This window comes from Myotis myotis, unplaced genomic scaffold (assembly GCF_014108235.1).
Source record: "Myotis myotis isolate mMyoMyo1 unplaced genomic scaffold, mMyoMyo1.p scaffold_m19_p_6, whole genome shotgun sequence".
Lineage (NCBI taxonomy): Eukaryota > Metazoa > Chordata > Mammalia > Chiroptera > Vespertilionidae > Myotis > Myotis myotis.
The window spans coordinates 47945403-47966325 of record NW_023416368.1 but is presented as its reverse complement, the minus strand read 5'-3'; the positions used below and the strand labels follow the sequence as shown (position 1 = coordinate 47966325).

General features: G+C 38.6%; 1 long non-coding RNA gene across 1 annotated transcript in view; it reads left to right on the top strand.

Annotated features, from left to right (window-relative positions):
* Positions 1–20660, top strand: part of LOC118658746 — a 67699-nt gene extending 47039 nt beyond the window's left edge. Inside the window, exons 2-3 of the long non-coding RNA XR_004968354.1 lie at positions 6790–6889; positions 19380–20660. This is a non-coding gene — a long non-coding RNA (uncharacterized LOC118658746). The remainder of the gene's footprint in view (positions 1–6789; positions 6890–19379) is intronic.
* Positions 20661–20923: the final 263 nt, after the last annotated feature.

Below are 20923 nucleotides of genomic sequence, written 5' to 3'. Positions count from 1 at the left end.
ATTCATCAATGTTCTGCTTCTTGTTTTTAGGTTGCAATTAACTTTAAGAAAAAGGGTATGTATTAAGTATACTTGTGGACTGTTTTAGAACTGGTTAGTCCTCAAGAAATGAAGAAACATTTGGAAACAAAGGACATCAGTTTACCTGATTTACCTCTCAAATATACACTCAATTTCTCAAATATACAATCTGTTTCTCAAAGCTGGATCTTTATTCTTTTCCAGGATTTTAAAGAAACTGAATTTGATTTTCACTTTCATGTGAATATTTCACAGATTCTTATTTCCATTTCAAACAAATCAACCAGCTGTTTATTTTAAATTTTATATATGTTTTAATGCATACTTTAAAATGGGGTTTGAGGAAGCCAAGAATAAAATTCCTTTCTTGAGTTCTGAACTAATTCACATTTAGTATTAGGACAAAAGAATAGGCATCTGTTAATATAAACTTTATTAATGGTAAAGATGTTTTGGAAAATGTGGTCTATACCTAATCCTGAGACCCAGAATCAGTCATGACGTGGCTAAATCTGTTTAAATCTGTCTAACAGCTCTGTTCTGGGGCAAGGAGTTCAGTTTATATCCCCTACACTAGTGGCTTGGGGGTGGGAAAGAGCAGAATACTCTCTAGAGACAGCTTAGCCCTCCTCCAACCCCTCAATGACTCCTCCCAAAGAAAAGAAGGACTGGCTCTTCCCTCCAATTTCCTTTGGGGTGAGCTAACACTCCCTCTACTCAAGGAGGGGAAAAAATGGGTATTCACACCACCAGGATAAATAACAATTCTCTATAATTTTCTTTAATTTTTTATCATCAATCATCAATATATAATAACTAGAGGCCTGTTGCACGAAGATTCGCGCAATAGGCCTTCCTTCCCCTGGCTGCTGGCACCGGTTTTCCTCTGGCATACGGGACCCAGGCCTTTGGAGAAGCCTAGCCTTGAAGCTTGGCTTCTCTGCCACGGCCGGACCACTCAGGCTGCAGTGAGGCTTGGCTTCTCCATTCCAGCTGCAGCAGGGCTTGGAAATAAGAAGCCAAGCCTCTTCAGTTGTCTTCAGTCTTCACTGGGGCCGGAGCCTTCAGTTTTTGCTCTGCACCTGTGTATGCAAATTGACCCGCCATCTTTGTTGGGTTAATTTGCATACTCATCCTGATTGGCTGGTGGGCATAGCGGAGTGATGCCAATTTGCATGTTTCTCTTTTATTAGTGTAGATACATACAGTACTCCAACTTATGCCTGAGTTACTGTAATAACTTTCTCATTTATTTTTTTCCCTTTCTTCATGCCTGCCTTCAATCTGTAGTCCAGGCTAACATGAGCCATCTTCTGTATACATAATTTGTACTCTGTATACATAATTTGTACTAATGTTGTGGCCCCACCCCATAACAAAGAAACAGAATTTCCAGAGGATGAGGCCCAGAAATCAAGATTTTAAAAAGATTCCCAGGTGATTCTAATGTGCAGCCAAGGTTGAGAACCACTGCTCTAGAAGATGTTCTCAGTAACTATAAATAAGATAAGGCTGTGTGGTAGTCATCACAGAGTTAAGAGCATAAGCTATGGAATCAATGAGAGCTGAGCTAAATTTTCATCTCAGCCAGTATATGGCAACAGAGAGAAAAGTAATTTACCCAATTTTCTGAGAACGAGAAAAAAGCATCTGAACAGATCAATAAGCAATAAAGAAACTGAAATGTTCATTGAAGTTTTCCTCTCAGAAAAGGCTACAGCCTGAGGAGGTTTGTTGTGTGAGTTCTACCAAATTTTCAAAAGCCATATAAATATATGATTGGCTAAATGAATTTAATACTAAATTTAAAACCTACCTTTTCATAATCTATTATTTTATCACAAAACTGTAACCTTTTTGATATAAAACTAATATCTTAGAAAAATCAATGCATTTAATTTAGTCTGTTAAAAGTGGGCATAAGAATTACTGACAATTTTTTATGTTCTTTTAAAGAGGAAGGATACAACTCACTTTTTATCATATGATCATCTACCTAGGAAAAAATCCTATGAAGTCAACCAACAATTAGTGCTAAGTAATACTCTTCATTAGTTCTGGAAAGAAAAGTAATGTACAAAAGCAATAAAATGTCCACACTAGTCATTCCAGCCAAGAACTGAGTCTGCACTGAAACACACAATCCAGGATTAGAGGAAGGATAAGGAAAACTACTGAAGAAAAGCTATATATTGTTGCGGAGGTTGCGGAGGTGGGGGGGGGGCGGAATCCATGATTAAAAGTAAAACTGTAATTGAAAATAACATTATCAAATTGAAAATAAAAGAATCTATAAGCTTTTTTTTTTCTCACCAAGGCCCACAATAATAACATCATCTTAGCTGAAAAGTCACATGATTTTTTATGTGCAAAGATATTAGAGAACAGATCTCTAAAGTGCCGCAAAGTAGGCAAGTGGAATATGTATGTGATGGCACATTAATAATTCCCTTGGCTCCTATCATGCCATTTCTTAACAATTATGTGTAACCACCCAGTTTAATTTTTTTAAGAATAAAATGAACTTCTCCAAAGCATATACATTTTCCTTTTATATCAATGAAGAAGTGTGAGACAGACAGACTTTTGACATTTATTATGTATACATGGTCCAAATTTTAAAATGAATGCTATTTCAGTAGTTTTTTCAGCATTTAATTTAGAACACCACTTTGACCAAAATAACCTGGGAAATTACTAGTGGGTGGGTCTATACACGCAGTGGACCCATGCCTAAGCCAGGATTCTGCCTATTGCCTGACTCCGTGCACCCTCACTTTTAGATGAGAGCACTTCGATCTGCAGGGGTTGTCATGCTCTCTCCATCATGTTTCACTAGGCAAGTTTCCATCAAGAAGGATGCCTTTTCTCCAAGGGATCTATAGCCATTTACTTAGGCAACTATTCAACATTTCTATTCAACATTGCTTTTAATGTACATAGAGTCGGGCTCACTAGTGTCAGATCAATCTTTCCTAGTTGCTATTCTGGTCCTTGCTGCTCATTGCAATAATGAACTCACTGCTGATTGGTGATACTATCATCTCACTGCTGCTCTGACTCCCTGTTCAGTTAAAGCATCTCTCACCATCAGACCCAGCCTGTAGAGAGCAGCCCTAGTGGGCTTCTCAACAATGCTAATGCCCTTTGGTGATAAGGAGAGCAGATTGCATAGTAAATGGCGTGTGCTTCAGGCTCTTCCAAGAAACTGTCAATTATTGTTTTATTAATTGCTTGGAAACGGGTACAGGTTATGAATATTCAATCAAATATTTTCCACACACATAATTTCTCTTTATTTAATGATTTTTGGACTATTTTTCAATGCCCTTTTCTGTAATCCCTTTTAAAGATATTGTAGATTGTTTTTGTTGGGGAGTGGGGCTGTCAGGAATGAAAGGATCCCCTGCGGATAAGACAAGACCCAGGATTACTCTGACTTTATGTGGACATCTAAGGCAAGGTTGAAAGTTGATATTTAATTTGTTGAAGTGCAGATACAGGGTTTACACTTGAGAGAATCCCAGGAAAGAGTGCCCAAAACTGCTAATGTGTCTTTAGAATTGAGTTCTGAGCCTGGTTTTTCCATAAGCAAGAATACTGTTAACTGAAGAAAGAGAAAATATGGCCAATGTACCTGGAAGCCATGCCATAGATGAAACTGCCACCACCTCCCACCCTGTACACCCTCCTGCCAAGAACTCCAATTGACGGTCACCCCTATGGAAATCATTCAGATCCAGGAATTTAGTCTTGCAACCCCTGACACTTAGCCAGGTGCCTCTGCCACCACTCAAAATTCTTCTTTAAAAAAATTTATGACAGAAAGAATTAAGGACACTTTTGTAATACCTTAATATTCTCCTTCTTCTTGTGGATCAGTTCTGAGGTGAGGTCTCACATTAGTGACCTCTTGGCTTAGGTAATGTTGGAACTGATACGTGAATGATGGACAAGTGTTGATAGCTTTGTGAAGTTGGTAACCTAAACCAGAGGCTTTCACTCGGTGGAGGGAGAGGTAGATGATAGGTTGTGGTCAAGTAGACGTGAATGTGAATGAAGGCAATGTCCAGATTATTAACACCTAGATAAATGTGACACTACTGAAGAGAATGAGCATGGTATCCTTGTGATGGCTTTGCTTGCTCATAGTAATGAGCGAATTATAAGAAGATTAATTAACCAGACATTCTTGATGAAAGTATAAGGCTGTCGTGGGTCATTTGTGAAAAGTGCATGGCACATTGAACTTGCCATTCCTGTTTCAGGCCATCGTTTCTTTTGAACACAATCCTAAATGCACATCCTATTAAATTTTGACTGTTATTATATCAGCTGGATGGATGTACAGATTAGATGTGTTAAATGTATAGTTAAAGGCACAAGCATCTGTGGAGATTGAGCCATTTTCCTTTAGGGGTTTCAAATATCTCTAAGTGGGTCTCGGCAGTAGCAGCCAATGCAACGCTAATTTATTGTGAAACTTCTTTTTTGTCAGTCAACCACTCTGATTTCTAGCCAACTACACAGCTGAGATGACATCTTATTACGTTTTTGAAATGACTCCACCCAAAAGCACCACAGTTGACTGTATGGGCCCTAAACTGCACAACTGGCCAGTGTGCATGGATTCTGCTTCCAGCAAACAATTATTACTTGCTTTAGCCAAACATTTCACCTTAACATATGAAGAATGGCTGAGTGGATTAAAAACTCTTTTACTTTACATTGTCTTGAATGATTGAGGATGTCAATTCAGTTACTAGACTAAACTCTAATTTCAGCTAGATATAATTAAACTGTCAGTCAAATGACATTGTGGCTCAAGACTTATTAATGAAATGAGCACATGCTTTATATTTTCATGATTAGCTCCACCTTAGTTCCCTACAGCATGTCCATAAATCCCCCAACAGCTAAACTAGAGCTTCCCTCCAGATAGTCAGATGCCATGTATTTTTGTAAATATGAATAATTTATGTTGATTGCCAGATTTCTTATTTATCCATAATCATAAAACAACAGAATTTGTTATTGATTTCAGAGACATAGGGAGTGCAGTGCAGTGTGTCCACACACACCCACACACATTTGTTTAGTTCCAAGATAACAAAATATCAAACAGAGAGGAAGGGAGAGGGAGACAGAAACATCTGATGAGAGAGAATCATTGATTGGCTGCCTCCTGTTTGCCTCACACTGGGGATGGAGCCCACAACCTGGGCATGTGCCTTGACTGGGAATCAAACAGTGACTTGGTTCACAGGTTGATGCTCAACTACTGAGCCATGCCGGCTGGGCTGATTGAATAACCTATGTATCAAGATATAAACAAATACATTATTCATACTTATTATTGAATGACATTAAGTAGCACCTTTCTTTCTACTGATCTTTTCCTTCTGACTGATCCTCAGGTCAAACTGGGCAAAGCACCTGAATGGTCTCACATGTAAGGGAGGTTAAAGGGACCGACAATGTGAGAATTAAATAAGCTGAGTGCTTTAATGTTTAGTCTAAGTTAATAAATATGTTAAATACTCTCTTCACATGTTAGCTAATATTTGTTTAGTCCTTGATTCAGTCTGTTGAGAGGTCAGCCAAACCAGGAAATAATTTATCAGGGAGCAAGGTATTTAGGATTGTAAAGTGAATGAATAATTCTAAAATCTTGTTTAAACTTGGCTGGTAAACTATAGCAAAAAAAGTTTATTGATTTCTTATGAATTTCACCAGTAAACCAATTTTCTGCTTTGTCATGACCTCTCTTTGTGCTGATTTGCAATTCCTTGATTATTAAAATAGTGATTAGGACTGCATCCTCAGGTTTGTGTCTTCCACTCAAAGGTTGCTAAGGTAATGCCTGTGCACAATGCACATTCTAATCCCTGCAAAATCTAAGTACTTGCTTTTGGAGAAACTGTCAGTATGAATGAAATTTTTTAAAACAAGTACTTAGAAGTTCTCATGGCATTAACCCTTTTCAAGGGCTAAAAAAATTAGATACTAATCACAGGGCAATTTGACTATGCCACAGTCAACTTTCCTATTTTAAGGCTTCCGTTACTCCACTGAAAACGCTGTGAATATCCAGCTCACACAGCAAAGTAAGAGGTTGCAGATTGTTTGGGTAGTTCATTACATGGCAATAGATATGCGTCACACGGGGACCCAGGCTGTCAGTGGTCCCACAATCTTCAAAATGTGGGTGAAAGGGAAGTATTTCACTTGAAAGACAAAGTTTAGAGATTTAAATTGTTCTTCTGTATGTGTTGACTGGACTCAGCTGTGCAGTTCTTGGTTCCAGTGTCCCTACCCCACTACCTTCCCCCAGCAGTGACAGTGATATTGTGACAGATGCCATGAAGGAATCGCAGGCCAGTAGTCTTCTTGCCTGGTCCTTCAACCCAGAGAGTAAAGTGGCCATTGTATCTAGTCTCCAGGATGAAAATGAAACCAGGCCAAAGATAGCTATATGTTACATCCTTAGGCTAACCTACCTGCAATGGAAATGTAGGGCAATATCTGATAGAGGGTACTGCTTAAAGAATACATCATGTCTTGTTTTGTTTGTTTTAAATTGTGGTCTTGAACATGCTGAGCCTGATTTTCTGTTGAAAATTCTGAGATGATGTTCTTCCCCATCCCATTGGGGAGAATTTCATGCAACTATCAGGGGTAGATTTATCTTACACTTTAGTTTAGTTTTGGTGCAATGGACCCAAATATTGAATATGAAAATAATGTAATTTATATTTTCTTGTATAGTAGGAAGAAGGTCATGTCAGAACTCCAGGACCCACAGCCACTAACAAGAAATCTCCTGAACTATTAGTTCAGACTCCACACATCCCTCATACCATCCAAGGTAAGACCACAGAACTTAAAATAACTGAACCTGTGTTCATAAAAGGCAATCCTTTTCAAAGTTTTAATTTGTGAAACTTGTAATGGTTTACTTGGTTGAAACCATTGATCATTTTCAATATACTTGTCTTTTTACTGGGCTCTCTCTTGCATTAACTTTCTATTCTACATTGATTGCATGGTACCTGTTATAGGTAAGTTTCTTTAACAAACCTACATGATATTTCTGTTAATTATTTGGTAATCTAAGTTTAGCGAATCACTTTTTAATGTTATGCTGATTAATGGATTCTTAGTTTTCAAGGACTCAAATTTTGATGCATTTTATTTTTTCTGGCTTGGGTGGGTGGATAGAGCTATTTTACCTCACATCTTTCAGCTTAGCAAACATGTACTTGGTAAGTAAATCAAATATTTTTTAATAAAAAGCTGGGCATGCTTTCATGAAAAGGATAAGAATTATTGTGTGAATTGTTGTTCTTAATATCCCAAACCAATTCTACATTCTAAGTGGAATGCTGCTGGCCGCCCTTACTCAGCTCTCTGCCACCTTTGGGCACGTGCTGCTACATGCTGCCATCGCTGTTCTTTGCCAACAATAACAGCTGCTGCTGTTTGTGGCCTGCTTTTCCAGATGTTTTGTAGAGTTAGGATGGTAACCAGAGTAAGAAAAGAGCTGTGATTTCAGGGGGTTGATAAATGAACAACGGAAAGCCAGACTTGGAGTGTTTCGCTAATGCTCTCACCACTTTTCAGTGGCCCCCAGGCGTGATTTCTAGTTTCTTACCTTCTGTGGAATTCTACTCCGTGACTTGGCCTCTACTACAAAGTATCTACGTGATATACAGGTGTAAAAATGAAATTTTCTTTATTAGTACCAATTAGTTTTGCCTGTTATTGAGTGGAATATTCTTTCATCTACTGCTCCATAAATTTTAGAGTTAAATTTGCTCTGAAGTAATGTCTTCTTTTTACCGGCTTTCCCAATGATAGATTAAGGGGTACAATTGTTACAGTAAGAAGTCTATTTTGTTGGAGGAAAAGACTTTTTTTTGTCAAACTTCTGTAAGGCAGGAACCTTTGAGTGTAATTATGAAAAAACATTAGACATTCTTCAAACAGAGGAACAGATTCAGGTGACGCATTTTTGCCAAGAATGCCTCCGGAGTGATGCTGTGCTCCCTTTGCATTTTATTAGATGGTTAACTGCTTTTTAATGTCAATCATCTGGAAAACATGTTATCAAAATACATCATTAATTGTTTTCTGGGACAATGAGAGCTGGGGGAATTAGCCTGCCCCTGGATGTGGGTTTAGCATACTATTACCTGGAAGGGTAATTTCACACTTAATGGAAGCTGAATAACTGGTATTAATGGGGGCATATACAGACTGAGGCCCAGGTGAGAAGATACCTCTTAGTCACCATCCACAGGAGAGCTCAGAACTATAGAGCCAGGGGAATTCCACAATAAATAACTGCACTACAGGTTTGTTTCAGAGCTGTAACCTCCCTGATTGAGAGCCAAGAGGGTAGTCATGTATATAGGGCCCTGAGCATTGCGTGATAATTTGGGGAGTTGCTGAGGCCCACTTACATTATGGAGATAAATGTCTAGGTAGTTCTGCAGATTGAGAAGCATTATTTTGAAAAAAGTCTTAATTTTCCTTTCTAGGATGGTGGGGAAAGAGTAGCTTTCCAAAAATTTTAAGATAAAGGAATTTAAGTAACTTTCTATTTACTCTAGACAGATGGTTTGAAGGCTGAAAATGGGGATGGGCTACTTTTACAAACACGTTATCCTTCTGCCTTCAATTTTGGGCCAGGGCTAGAAGTGACCTAAGAACTTTAGACAACATAAGTTAGTCACATGGATATAGTTATATCTCCTGATTAGAAACTGAATTATTAGGAATTTTTCACATGTGTAACATATATTCGATATAACTTAGAAAAATGGTGAGAAACTGCTGGAGATACTGAAATTAAGAACCGACAACAACCAGTATATTAACTGAGGTGTATTTGCAGCTGAGTGGAATGCTTTGTGCCGTAAATCATACCATACAAGGGCAGCTCTATGGAGGGTGACTGCATCCTTCAACCATTGCATTGATTGTTTTGATGTGTCCAATGCCACAGGTTTATCCATCCAAAGCATTTGTAATTCATTTTTTAAGAAAGAGTGGTTCCAAGCATATCATTCAGCCTCATAGAAAATGGATAAAGAAGCAGAGAGGTACTAGGAGAACTAAACTAGAAGAGCTTGTGTAGGCATTATTTTCAAGTAACAAATATTTATAAGTAAAAATGATACTTATATATTTTAGGAATATCTACCCTGTTAAAGATTTATTACTGGGGGTTTACAATTCAAAGGCAGATATTCTTTTTTTTTTTTTTTAAATATATTTTATTGATTTTTTACAGAGAGGAAGGGAGAGAGTTAGAAACATCGATGGGAGAGAAACATCGATCAGCTGCCTCCTGCACATCTCCCACTGGGAATGTGCCCGCAACCCAGGTACATGCCCTTGACCGGAATCGAACCCGGGACCTCTCAGTCCGCAGGCCAACGCTCTATCCACTGAGCCAAACCGGTTTCGGCGAAAGGCAGATATTCTTATGCAAAAATCAAATAAATGATCTGATATGCCATGCCATGGAAGCAAAACACTATCTTATTTCCATTAATCAATGAGGAAACATTTCTGTACCTTTCAGTAAAACACGGTTCATTTTTTAGCTCTGCTGAAATAAAGTCTAAATGATATTTAGTATATGATGATTTCTACAATACATTTTCGTTTTGAACACTTTTCATAATTTTGCAATCACAGAGTAGTTCTAAATAGAATTGTGAAATCCACTCAGAGTCAAAGGAGGCTGAACTACCTGACCATAATAGATAGAAAGGTGAAACCAGCAGTGAATTCATTGTTCTGCATTTATACTTTGGCACAACCCTATTTCTAACCCAAGAAAAGCATCATGTCGGTGAATCATAATGGAGGGTAGAATATGAGTGGGATCCAATTTTACAGCAGGGGACTGAATTAGCCAAACAGAGATTAACACTACCAGTTTCACTGACAACAGCATCTTTTGTCTGGGTGACTGCTTGTCCTGAGGGGTGAAAGCCAAAAGCTGAATTCTCAGCATTTTCTGCCTGAAGTTGTGATCCCAGATCGATACCCATCTGATTGCTTTCACCATCGCAGAGCAAACATCTGGTACAGCTGTTTGCTCAGCAATTGTTCAGTTAAGATGAAGTGAAAGCAGTACGTTCCAACACAGAGCACGCATACAGATACTGCAGAAAAGGGCAGAGTGATAAAGATGATAAAAATTCAGGAAAATAACATATTTCCATATACCCTTAAATGAAAAAGAACTTGAATCCTGAGCCAGTTATTTCATCGTTATGCTTAATTTTTTAGGGTATATAACACTCATTTTTATTCATTTAAAGTATGAATGGCATTCCAGTTAAACACTGTGCAGAGGTAAGTTTAGGATATTTCTACTCATCCTCTGGGGGTGGTGGAAAAGAGGCATCAATTCGATGAGTCTGAGTTAGCTACAGGTGGAACAATAAGCCTCTCCTACCTGCTTCATTGGAAAATGTGTAGGAAGCATAATCTTGTCATAAACCCCACCCCTGGAATGGGGTGACCTACAATAGGGAGGGAACTCAAAAGTCCAGGTGCCTGATGAGGACTGAAAGAGTTTAAACCCCACAAGGAGAAGCTCAAGACCCTCAGGGCCACAGTGAAAGGAATTTCAGAGACAGGATAGGCAGGTTCAGGGAATAAGGGGGGTCCATGGGAGAGGAATGAATATGACAAGGGGAAGGAGATAGCTTACTTTACATACTTTCACAGAAGATAGAGAAATGTCACAAGATATGGGGAGAGTAAAAGAGGCCCACCACATGGGCTTTGGACTTTTGTCATTCTTCTGAAGAGTATCAGGACCCCTTTGTCTGCTTTCCTCATTGAAAGGAAAATAAGACAAAGGAAGGAAAGAGCAAGCTCTCCCATTTGGGAACCCCACCCCAGGGAGAGTTTGTGGAAGTTTATTGTAAGCGTATACATTTTTATTTAAAATCTTTTAGTCTGAAGAATAAACTCTCGAACTTTGTGAGGCAAGAACTCATAAGGGGAGATTCTGCTCACCTCGAATCCCATATTACAATAGCAAACAAACTTATCTGATTAAAATTTCTTTCATTTGAGAGAGACACAGTTCATTAGGAAAGTAGATGTGTGTTAGAGACAAGAAAGGCAGTTTTAGGGAATGGGGGGGGGGGGGCCGTGTCCATGGGAGAGGAATGCATATGCGAAGGGTAGAAATACCTCCAAGTCACCAAATGCTTATCTTACTAGTACTTCCACAGAGGAAGAGAAATGTCTCTAGATACTGGGAAGAGGGAAATGCAACATTCCTCTATCCTCTGTGAAAGTAAGATAAAGGGGAGAGAAAGAGGAGAGCACCATATGGGTTTTGGACTTTAACCCTTTTACTAACAAGTCCTTGAGTTTATTCTTCACTCTTTTGCAGAATATTAGCTTCAAACTTTGTGAGACATGGAGTGCAGGGAGTAGATTCTCCCTGTGGGTTCTTGCCTCACTAACCTACTACAATAATCTGAAGAGAGTGCCTGCTGGCCTCCATCCTCACTCTCACTCTGCCTCTCAAGGGTATAAGCTCCTCCCAGGAGCTATGGGCCTGTCTGGAACCCCAGTTTTTGCACCTGCTGCCCAAGGGGCACTTCTACATTGCCTGGCTCTGGTGGCCAGTGGGACTTACAGACCTAAAACAAACTAAAGGCCAAGTGCAATCCTCTTCAGAGCTGTGTTTAATTGAGAAATGGGCCTGAGTGTGGGGCCTCTAGAGACCTTGGTGGGTGGGTGCTCTTCTTGCTGCCCCTCTGTCTAGTGCCCTGGATTTGGTCATAGGTACAAGTGATAGTGGGGAAGGGCACAGAATAGAGCATGGTTGTGTAAGATTCCTTGATGTATTTCCTTTCTGAATAAGGGGCCAATTTGAGAACAGACCAAGGACACTAATTTGTTGTCGAACTTTGAGCTGTTTTTAACATCATAGAAGATTGCAGTCTGGCCTTCAGGAGCTCAGACCCTCTCCTTTCCATGTTACACTTTCTCTCTCACCTGTGTATAATCAGCCACCTGCTGAGGGGAGTGGGGGAGGAGATAACTCCGTGTAGCTGAGAGCAGCATTTCCAGCGTCACCAACCGCTCTTCCATACTGCCGTCGTTATTGGAATAAATGCTCATGTATGATTCAACCGTCTGCTTAATTCGACTCGAGTAGTGACAGGCAGCCTCGGACCCCTTGTGTCTGCTGCCACAAGCTCCCCTTCAGGAGACACTGGCACCCTGGAGTCTGTGTTGGCACCCTGTTTTGGTGGCTGTCACCCAGGAAATGGCCCTCAGTTGCCTGGCTGTGATGACCAGTGAGACATACAGTCCCCATGGGGCTCATGCATGTAAAGAAGGGAAAGACAGTTCTTGAGTTCTATGCGCTCTGGGGCTGTATCTCAGGCCTTTTTCCCCAGGAAGACTGCCCTTTGCTGTCTGCGCTCTTCCAGCAGACTAAGGGCAGGCTTTTTAGTTTGGCACATATCTAAGGGCCTACTCAGGTACGCTTAGAGGGCAAAGGCCAGGGGGCATAGTGAGGGAGACAAGAGCACAAAAATAATGTCTTACCTGTATGTCCCAGACACAAGTTTGCACCTTTGTCAGTCAGCACCTGGATTCAGGCGGATTGGGTGCCAGAGATTCTTCCCTTAGGAATTGAGGATATGCAAAGCCAGAGAGCCAGCAAAATAAACCCTTTGTCTTTCCAACTAAAAGCTGGGGCAGGTTTGAGAGACAAAGGGTTTGAAAGCTAAAGGGGTGGCCTCCAATAGTGAAGACTGGGAGAGGCAGCTGTTTTATCTCCTGTCACTTTCTGTGCATTAGAAAAACCTTAACAAAGGAAGATTTTCGAAATATAAGAACGTAGGTGAAAAAGGGGGTTCTATGAAAAGTAACCTCACACAGTGATCTGATCATAACTGGACAGGTAATGGTGGGTAGTCACACCCCAGGCATGTAACTACTAAAAGGCAAATACCTCCTTTCTTTTCTCTCACCTTCATGCTATCTTCCTTAGTTTCGTTTACACATTTGAGATTAAAGAGGGAACTGCTTCCAGAATAATTGTTTGCCGTTTTCTCAGTCTGTTGAGATCTTGCTGCCAGGCATATCTTCTGTTTGACTCAAACCAATTTTCATAAAAAATTGTCTACAGGGCTTGGATATTCTGACATCGACAAAACATAGCAGTCCCCAAAGGAGATGAATCTAGCCAAAAATTATTTGGAGGGAACACAAAACTGTTAATCCTGTCCTTTCAGGTATGAAAAATGGAGCTTGGCTATGTCTATCTCTGATAGAGCAAAAGCCAAAAAGTCACTCTTTCTGCTTGTTCAAATCCTATTTCCTGCCAGTCCTATCTCAGGCTTGACATGGCAGCTGTACCACCTGGAGTCAATTCTACTCCATTTTACCTGCTTGCTACGGCAGGACTGTAAGGTCAGTTTACAACAGAGCCGGATCTCCGCTGACCGCTGTGGCAATTAGCCGGCCTTGGTTTTTCACTGTCTCTGTGTTGGGCCCTGGCTCTACTTTGTTGGTGTAGAGCTTCTAACACCCAGATCCAAGACAGGATAATCCACAAGAAGAGCCAGGGTCCATGAGCCTTCCCTCCTAAATTATCCAGGTAAATGCTCATAGCATGATAGTCATTTAGGACATTCAAAGGAAGCAAAAATTATCATCTCCCTGCCTTCAAAACCTTTAGCTACTAAAATAATCCTTATTTTTCCTGACTACAGTCATGCGCCACTTAACCATGGCTTACAGTGTCACTATGCAGTACATGACCGTGTTCTCTTAAGGATGTGAACATCAACAAAAACAGATCCAGGATCAGAAACTCCACAACTCATTCAGCCAGATTTCTCTACTAGACTTCTTAGCATAGGTGGTGAGGAGGGGATATTAGAGGCAATGAGTTCAACACATCCACTGAATTATTTTCTTGGGTTTATACTTCGGTGTCCCAATTTAAAGATAAATAGGCTATGGAAGAGTTACTCTTCATACTGACAATTAGGCTTGATGCAAGAATGTGAATTTCCTAAATGACTTGATGGTGCTGTCAATTAGGCATGATTTGTGAATCCTGTGAGTATAAGTTTAAAAATGTAATATTACATCAACAAAAGTGCCTGTATCCCACTTAGAAGAATTTCATAAACTCCTTTAGCACAGGAATTGAACAATTTCAAAAGATAATAGTTATGTTTAGTGCAGGGATTATACTTGCATGTGCCTGGTATTTTGAAATAAAGAGTGTACAAGGTGGGGCCCCCGTGCAGGGACAGCAATGCTCTTAGCTGTTGTAGCTGTTTTGAAAGCAATGTCAAGCTTTAGAATTTGCTTCTTATAATTTTCTGGGATTAACCAAAGTTTTACACAGTGTGTCAGGCCATAAATTGTGAACATCAGCCCTGTCAATATTGTACATGGATTTGCATCCTAAATTGAAATTCCTTAACTTTATAGAAAATGGAGTTATATATTTTTTCTCTCTGAAAGTCATTTCTTCAACCCATTTCCCCATAATAATGTCTATTAACTAACTTTCTATGCATGGCTGATTTTGAACAAATTAAAAAGCTTACATCCCTTGGACTTTTATTCCTGTATTGTTGATTTTTGGCAAATTAAGCCTCACCATCACCTACATGTTCACTACTGCATAACAATGAATGCTAGAGCAATAATAATAGTGATTGCTGTAAGCACCCCAAAGTTTGGCTCAGTATACATAGAAATTCTGGGTATCAGATGGTTCTGGCTTACACGGGTGGTAGGACCCACATTTTTAAGAAGTAGTTTGAGGAAATTTACAAACAATCTTCTAACAGACTATCCCATTAAAAAAGTATGGAACATGCTAAGAAAACCGAGAGAGAACAAAGTAATACAAACTTTTTGTCAAAAAATATGATGAATGGGAGCCTTTAAAGGTCCAACAGTGTAGTATGTGGCCAGTTGTGGACATATGCAATATTTTCTGGCAAGTAAGAGCTTCTAGAGCATATGAGGTTTGATTCTTGGCCTTTAGAAATTAAACTGGCTCCTTTCTTTAGACTTTCTCCACATGTGGGACAGTGTGGTGGAATTTAGCCCAGATGTTACCTATCACTTTCTTACAAGGAATTATCATACTGTATGTTGGCAGAAAAAGGTGTTTTGCAATAAAATGACTAACTTTTTAAATAATGAGGAAAGAAAAAAAGATGAACCAGTAAGATCAACAAGCCGCAAGAAATCAATTCAGCAGTCAACTTTAGCCAGGAGATTTGACAACGTGGGCATTATTAACTTTTAGATGGCGGTACTCTGAATTGCATCTAATTTATGTAGCCTTATCAGCACAAATCACAAAATACTGGAACGCAGCATGTTAGATCTCAAGGAATGTACAGTGAATCCAATGTGGATTTTTGTTGTTTACACAATATCCTCAGCTAATAGGTAAGACAGTTAAGACATGTAAAAGTAATGGAAAAAGTACAATGTTAAGATGTTTCCAAAGATATGTAGTAAACTCTTTAATATCTGCTTTAATACATGCTGGATATGGCTTAATGTCCCTTTAATAAGATAATGAGCCTTTTCTGGACATCTCCCCTGTTTGTTTCTCATTAATAAAGCTCCTGAAGCATCTGCTGTAGACTTTATTACTCTATATCCAAGAGACTGTCCTTCACATAAAGAGCCATCTGTCTCAGTTTTACAGCCATTAGAAGCGTGCTACCAAGGAATGAGATTTAAGATTTTCCTGGAAAATATAACCTATTTTATAATTAATTTTTGAAATACAAGATTGCCTTCTAAATGGGAGGCTAGAACTCTACCCTTATTCTGACCAAGAAAATTCAGGGGAGGTACTACAAAATATAATAATGGAAGAGAGATAAGGATGGTGTTAAATTTAGCAATAAGACAGATGCAATGTTTCACAGTATAATTATCTTGTTATATAAAGCAGGATTTTATTTATTTGTTCTGTATGCCAAGCAAGAAAGGAGTAATAGCTGCTATATGAACAATCACCAATGTCTGCCATGATACTCCACATAATTTATTGAATAAGAAATAGGTATGCAAGTATGCTACATATATTTACCAAGTAAGTTTACTTAAAGGCTTTAAAGAGAGCAATTACAAATAGTGACAACTATGTATATTGGGGGGGGGGGGTAAGGAAGTTTGTAGTTGAGAAAAACACCTGTAACTATAAATAATGGTTAAAATGATTAAGATATGTATAAGAAAATACATTTAGGTTTCAAAAAAAAAAAAATAAGAGAGTTCAAAGCATTTTTTTCCGGCAAGTAACAGGACAGATGAATAGAGAAAGGACAGTTGCTTTTTTATGTCACATACATGTTTCATTTTTAAAAAGTCATGTGCCTATTTTATTTGATAAAAAATTAGAACATTTCATTTACTTCCCCACAAGGTCTTCCACTAAGATGGAAGATTAACTGCCATCATAATAGATCTTTTATTTCCTCCTCTAGGTATATTAAAAAAGAAATTTATCCATCTCAAAATCCATTCCTTTGCATTTTAGTTTCTTTGAAGCATTTAATAATATCTCAGAAATTGATATGCCATATCTTCACCTTACATTATAATTTGGTGAGAACTCCACATCACTTGATTTTAAAATAGCTTAAGAATCAATGTGTTTGAGAAACATAATAGTATTTTACTACTGACTTTCCAGTTAGACTCTGATGCCTTGATTGTTTTCTGTCATTTTCTCACTCACTCTAGGGGTCTCTCTGTACACACAAGCATGCACATGCATCAGCATTTAACACCATACAGCCATCTTCTAATGTCCTTAACAAACCCAGGGACTGCTGTGACTTTAATCATGAGAGTATTTTTAAGGAACTTATGAAACAAGATATTTAGTAGAACTTTTAGGGTGTTCTTCAATTGGCACCAAGGGCTGACTTTGGAGGACCAACCGTGCTTATATGTCTCAGTTGTCAAATGAGCCTCAAAAATTGAGAACACACAACTCTTCAAGGCTTGATGAAGGGCTAAGACTGGTCCAACCACTACTATGGTTGCCTTAGAAGTAGAACTCCTATGTCTAGGAACTATAATAGGGCCTTTCAAAAGAGGCACAGGAACCACTCAAGATAGAGCTAGCATTTTATACTTGCCACACATGTAATGAGTGGCCAGAAAGTATCAGCTAAAGACAGTGATAATCAGAATGGCCCACTAGTGGACAGTTGGGATAGGAGCTACCGAAACAACTATGCTTTTATCAAGAATTAGGCATATGACTAGAATATAGTCATAGCCAATACACTTTTCTTTTCTAACACTACAGGCATTTAGAAGAGCACACATAAATACAACCCAGCAATAGGTTAGTCTGCATTAGAAAGGAAGGAACCCAGGTAACAATGAAAGGATAAATAGAATTCGTACATCTATCAACTTATGTTTTAAGTGAAGGAACTCGAATTCCCCAAATGTCTGTGTATTTATTTAGTTTTCCAATGTAAAATCCTAATGAAAAAATTGACATGTGTGATTTACGGTAGACAGTCGTAATTGTCTGTAAAGCTACAAAAGTTATCTCTGTTGGGTATCTGAGGAGTCCCTCACCTCCTGCTAAAATCAGATCAAACTTTGCCTACATGTCAGAGCAATTGCTTTGCTCTCAAAGGAAGCAAAGCCTGTGTACTTGATTAGGTAGACTCCTGGACTACAATGTGCTTATGTGACCAAATACACAGCCCAGCTATAAATATGGTAAAGTCTAGAGAGGCTAAAACTTCTTTTTTGGAAAACAATTTTCATCAGTTATACAGAGCAGCTGTTTTTACAGAACATTTAATTTCTACCAATGATACCTTTCTAATTCAGCTCCTCTGAGGACCTTAACTCAAATTTTCAGGCACTGCTGTTTCTTCAGATTTTCATAGATTCTTCATTACATTGAACAATATCTATGGTATGTTTTTTAAAATTAAACTTTATACGAATCACTGGTTATCCCAGTGAAACCTCAATCATTCCTTTAATGTAACAGAAGCTATAAGGACAAAGCTGTCATGTTCTGCTTTTTCAATTATCAAAAAAAGAAAAATTAACAGCTCAAAGTTCAACTAAGCTTTCATGAGTTTCCCTTTAAAGCAGCATTTATTACTCATATAGCTCTACATGTAAATGCTATATAATTCATTTCCTTGCCTCACTTGATTCAAGTGCTCAATTCTCTAATTAGGCGTCTGTTAGACAATGAAACTTTGTTTTCCTGTACATAATATTATTCAAGCTACATTAGAAAAGAGACCAATAACTTCTTTCTCAAGAGATTAATTTGATGCCAAAAATATCAGGAAGAAAGATTCAACATTTACATTATATTAATTGGTAGGGTGTGAATATGCCATTATTATTATGCAGAGCCACAAATTTTAAAATTCAGTAATGGAAACCAAAACCCAACAGTTTTGAACACAGGAAATACTGCATTAGCAGCGTTAATGTGATGTCTTGAATATGGTTTCCATGACTGTGTTACAAGCTATTATTTTTAAGTAGAGCAATAACATATCATTAGTTTTTTAAAAAATAATTTTATTGACTTCAGAGAGGAAGGTAGAAGGAGAGAGATGGAAACATCAATGATGAGAGAGAATCATTGATTGGCTGCCTCCAGCACGCCCCACACTGGGGATCGAGCCACAACCCAGGCATGTGCCCTGACTGGGAACTGAAACGTGACCTCCTGGTTCATAGGTTGATGCTCAACCACTGAGCCATGCTGGCTGGGCACATATCATTAGGTTTTTTTTGTTTGTAAAAAAATCAATAAAATATATTAGAAAAAAAAAAAACAGAGAGGAAAGGAGAAGGATAGAGAGTTAGAAACATCAATGAGAGAGAAACATTGATCAGCTGCCTCCTGCACACCCCCTACTGGGGATGTGCCCACAACCAACGTATGTGCCCTTGACTGGAATCAAACCTGGGACCCTCCAGTCCGCAGGCTGACGCTCTATCCAGTGAGCCAAACCGGTTAGGGCCAGATCATTAGTTTTGTAAAAGAAAGTTAAGAACCATATGATTTCACTCATAAAACTGAAAGCAACAAATAAACACAAACTCATAGACACAGACAACAGTATGGTGGTGACCAGAGGGAAAAGGAGGTCAACTATACGGTGACAGAAGAAGATTTGAGTTGGTGGTGGGCATACAATGCAATATACAGATGATATATCATAGAATTGTACATTTGAAACCAACATATATAACTTTATTAACCAATGTCACCCCATACATTTATTATTTTCTTTTTATTAAAGAAAAAGGAAAGCTATTCAAAGAAAATCTACCACTGAAAGGTGAAGTTACAAATGTCATGGAGCTCTCGGGTGTCAAGATTGTCTACGAGGACACACCAAACTAAAAGTAACAATCAAGCCCGATTTACTTACGGCAATAGAGTAACACGAGATCAAAATAGATGACTGCACCCCAGTGTTCCATTTCTGCATGTGCAACAGCAAAGCGAGGTTACATGACAGGCTGTGCAGACAGGGGGCATCATCTAACTGCCAAGGAGCCACAAACAGAACAGAAGGCCCCTGCCTTTTTATGGACACAAGGGACTTGGGAAATAGGGGAGGGCCAAGAGTGGAAAAGTACTGGGGCAGAGTGGGGACATGAATCCTAATCAAGACCCCCACTAAAGAGGTCTTGGCAGAGACACCTGAAAAGTGCCTCAGCCCGTTCCCCTACTAAACAGACTTTTGAAGGAAGCACCTAGGCTGGGAATACAGATGTGTATGAGCATGGCTGGCCTGAGGAATCTTAAAGCCTTAATTGTTAACTCCCTCCAGGAATTCTAATGCACGGGCTGTGCACAGAGTATGTTCCCTAAGATGATAATTTTTCCCATGAGGCCTGCAAGGCAAAGCCTGTGCAATTGCCTACTGAAATGTCACCCCGGGAATGTTGGCCTGGAACTGGACTCCTCAAACCCTAGTGTAGAATGCAAAAATATATTCCATACTTCTGAAGACCTATAACCTTCGCAAATTGCAGAGCAGAAATCTATTTCAGTGATGAAAAATAGTAAAACAAAGTTCAATTCTTCATTCTAATTTTCTACTTTATATATTGGTGAATTTAATATAAACATATTAAAGTGTTATATACTATAATTTCAGTGTCATAGAATGTGTGACTTCAGATGCTATAGGGTGTGACATTTACAACGTAGACAAAATTCTATTTCATCCTATGAATGCCTGCTTTCTTGGTTTGGAGTTCATTGCAGGAATGGGTAGTGCTTCTCTGAAAGAAAAACCGTATGTTTTTTTGGAAGATGCATCATTGTGAAGCTAGAAAATATTGACAGTGATGCAGTTATATACTGGCAATAATGAGGAATGCAGAATTATTATTGAGCAGAAAGTCTTTGAAATTAATAAATTGTTACTCATTAAAGTGAAATATAATAAAATTTTACCAAAGTAATTTTCTCTTCATTATGTAAATATTTCTGACCACATTGAAAAGCAACAAAAAGCAAAACAAAACAAAAAACAATCCTGTTCAGCTTTAAAGAATAGAGAAGTTGTACTAGCAGCAAATCCAATTATTTGCTTATCAAGAAATCACAACATTTAATCAAATACAGGTCTCCCATCTCATGTTTAAATTAGTTTTTTGAAGCAAAAAGAAATGTATGGGTTATATAAGTGGTTCTCAACCTTCCTAATGCTGTGACCCTTTAATACAGTTCCTCATGTTGTGGTGACCCCCAATTTCATTGTTACAAATTGAACATAATTAAAGCATAGTGATTAATCACAAAAACAATATGTAATTATATATGTGTTTT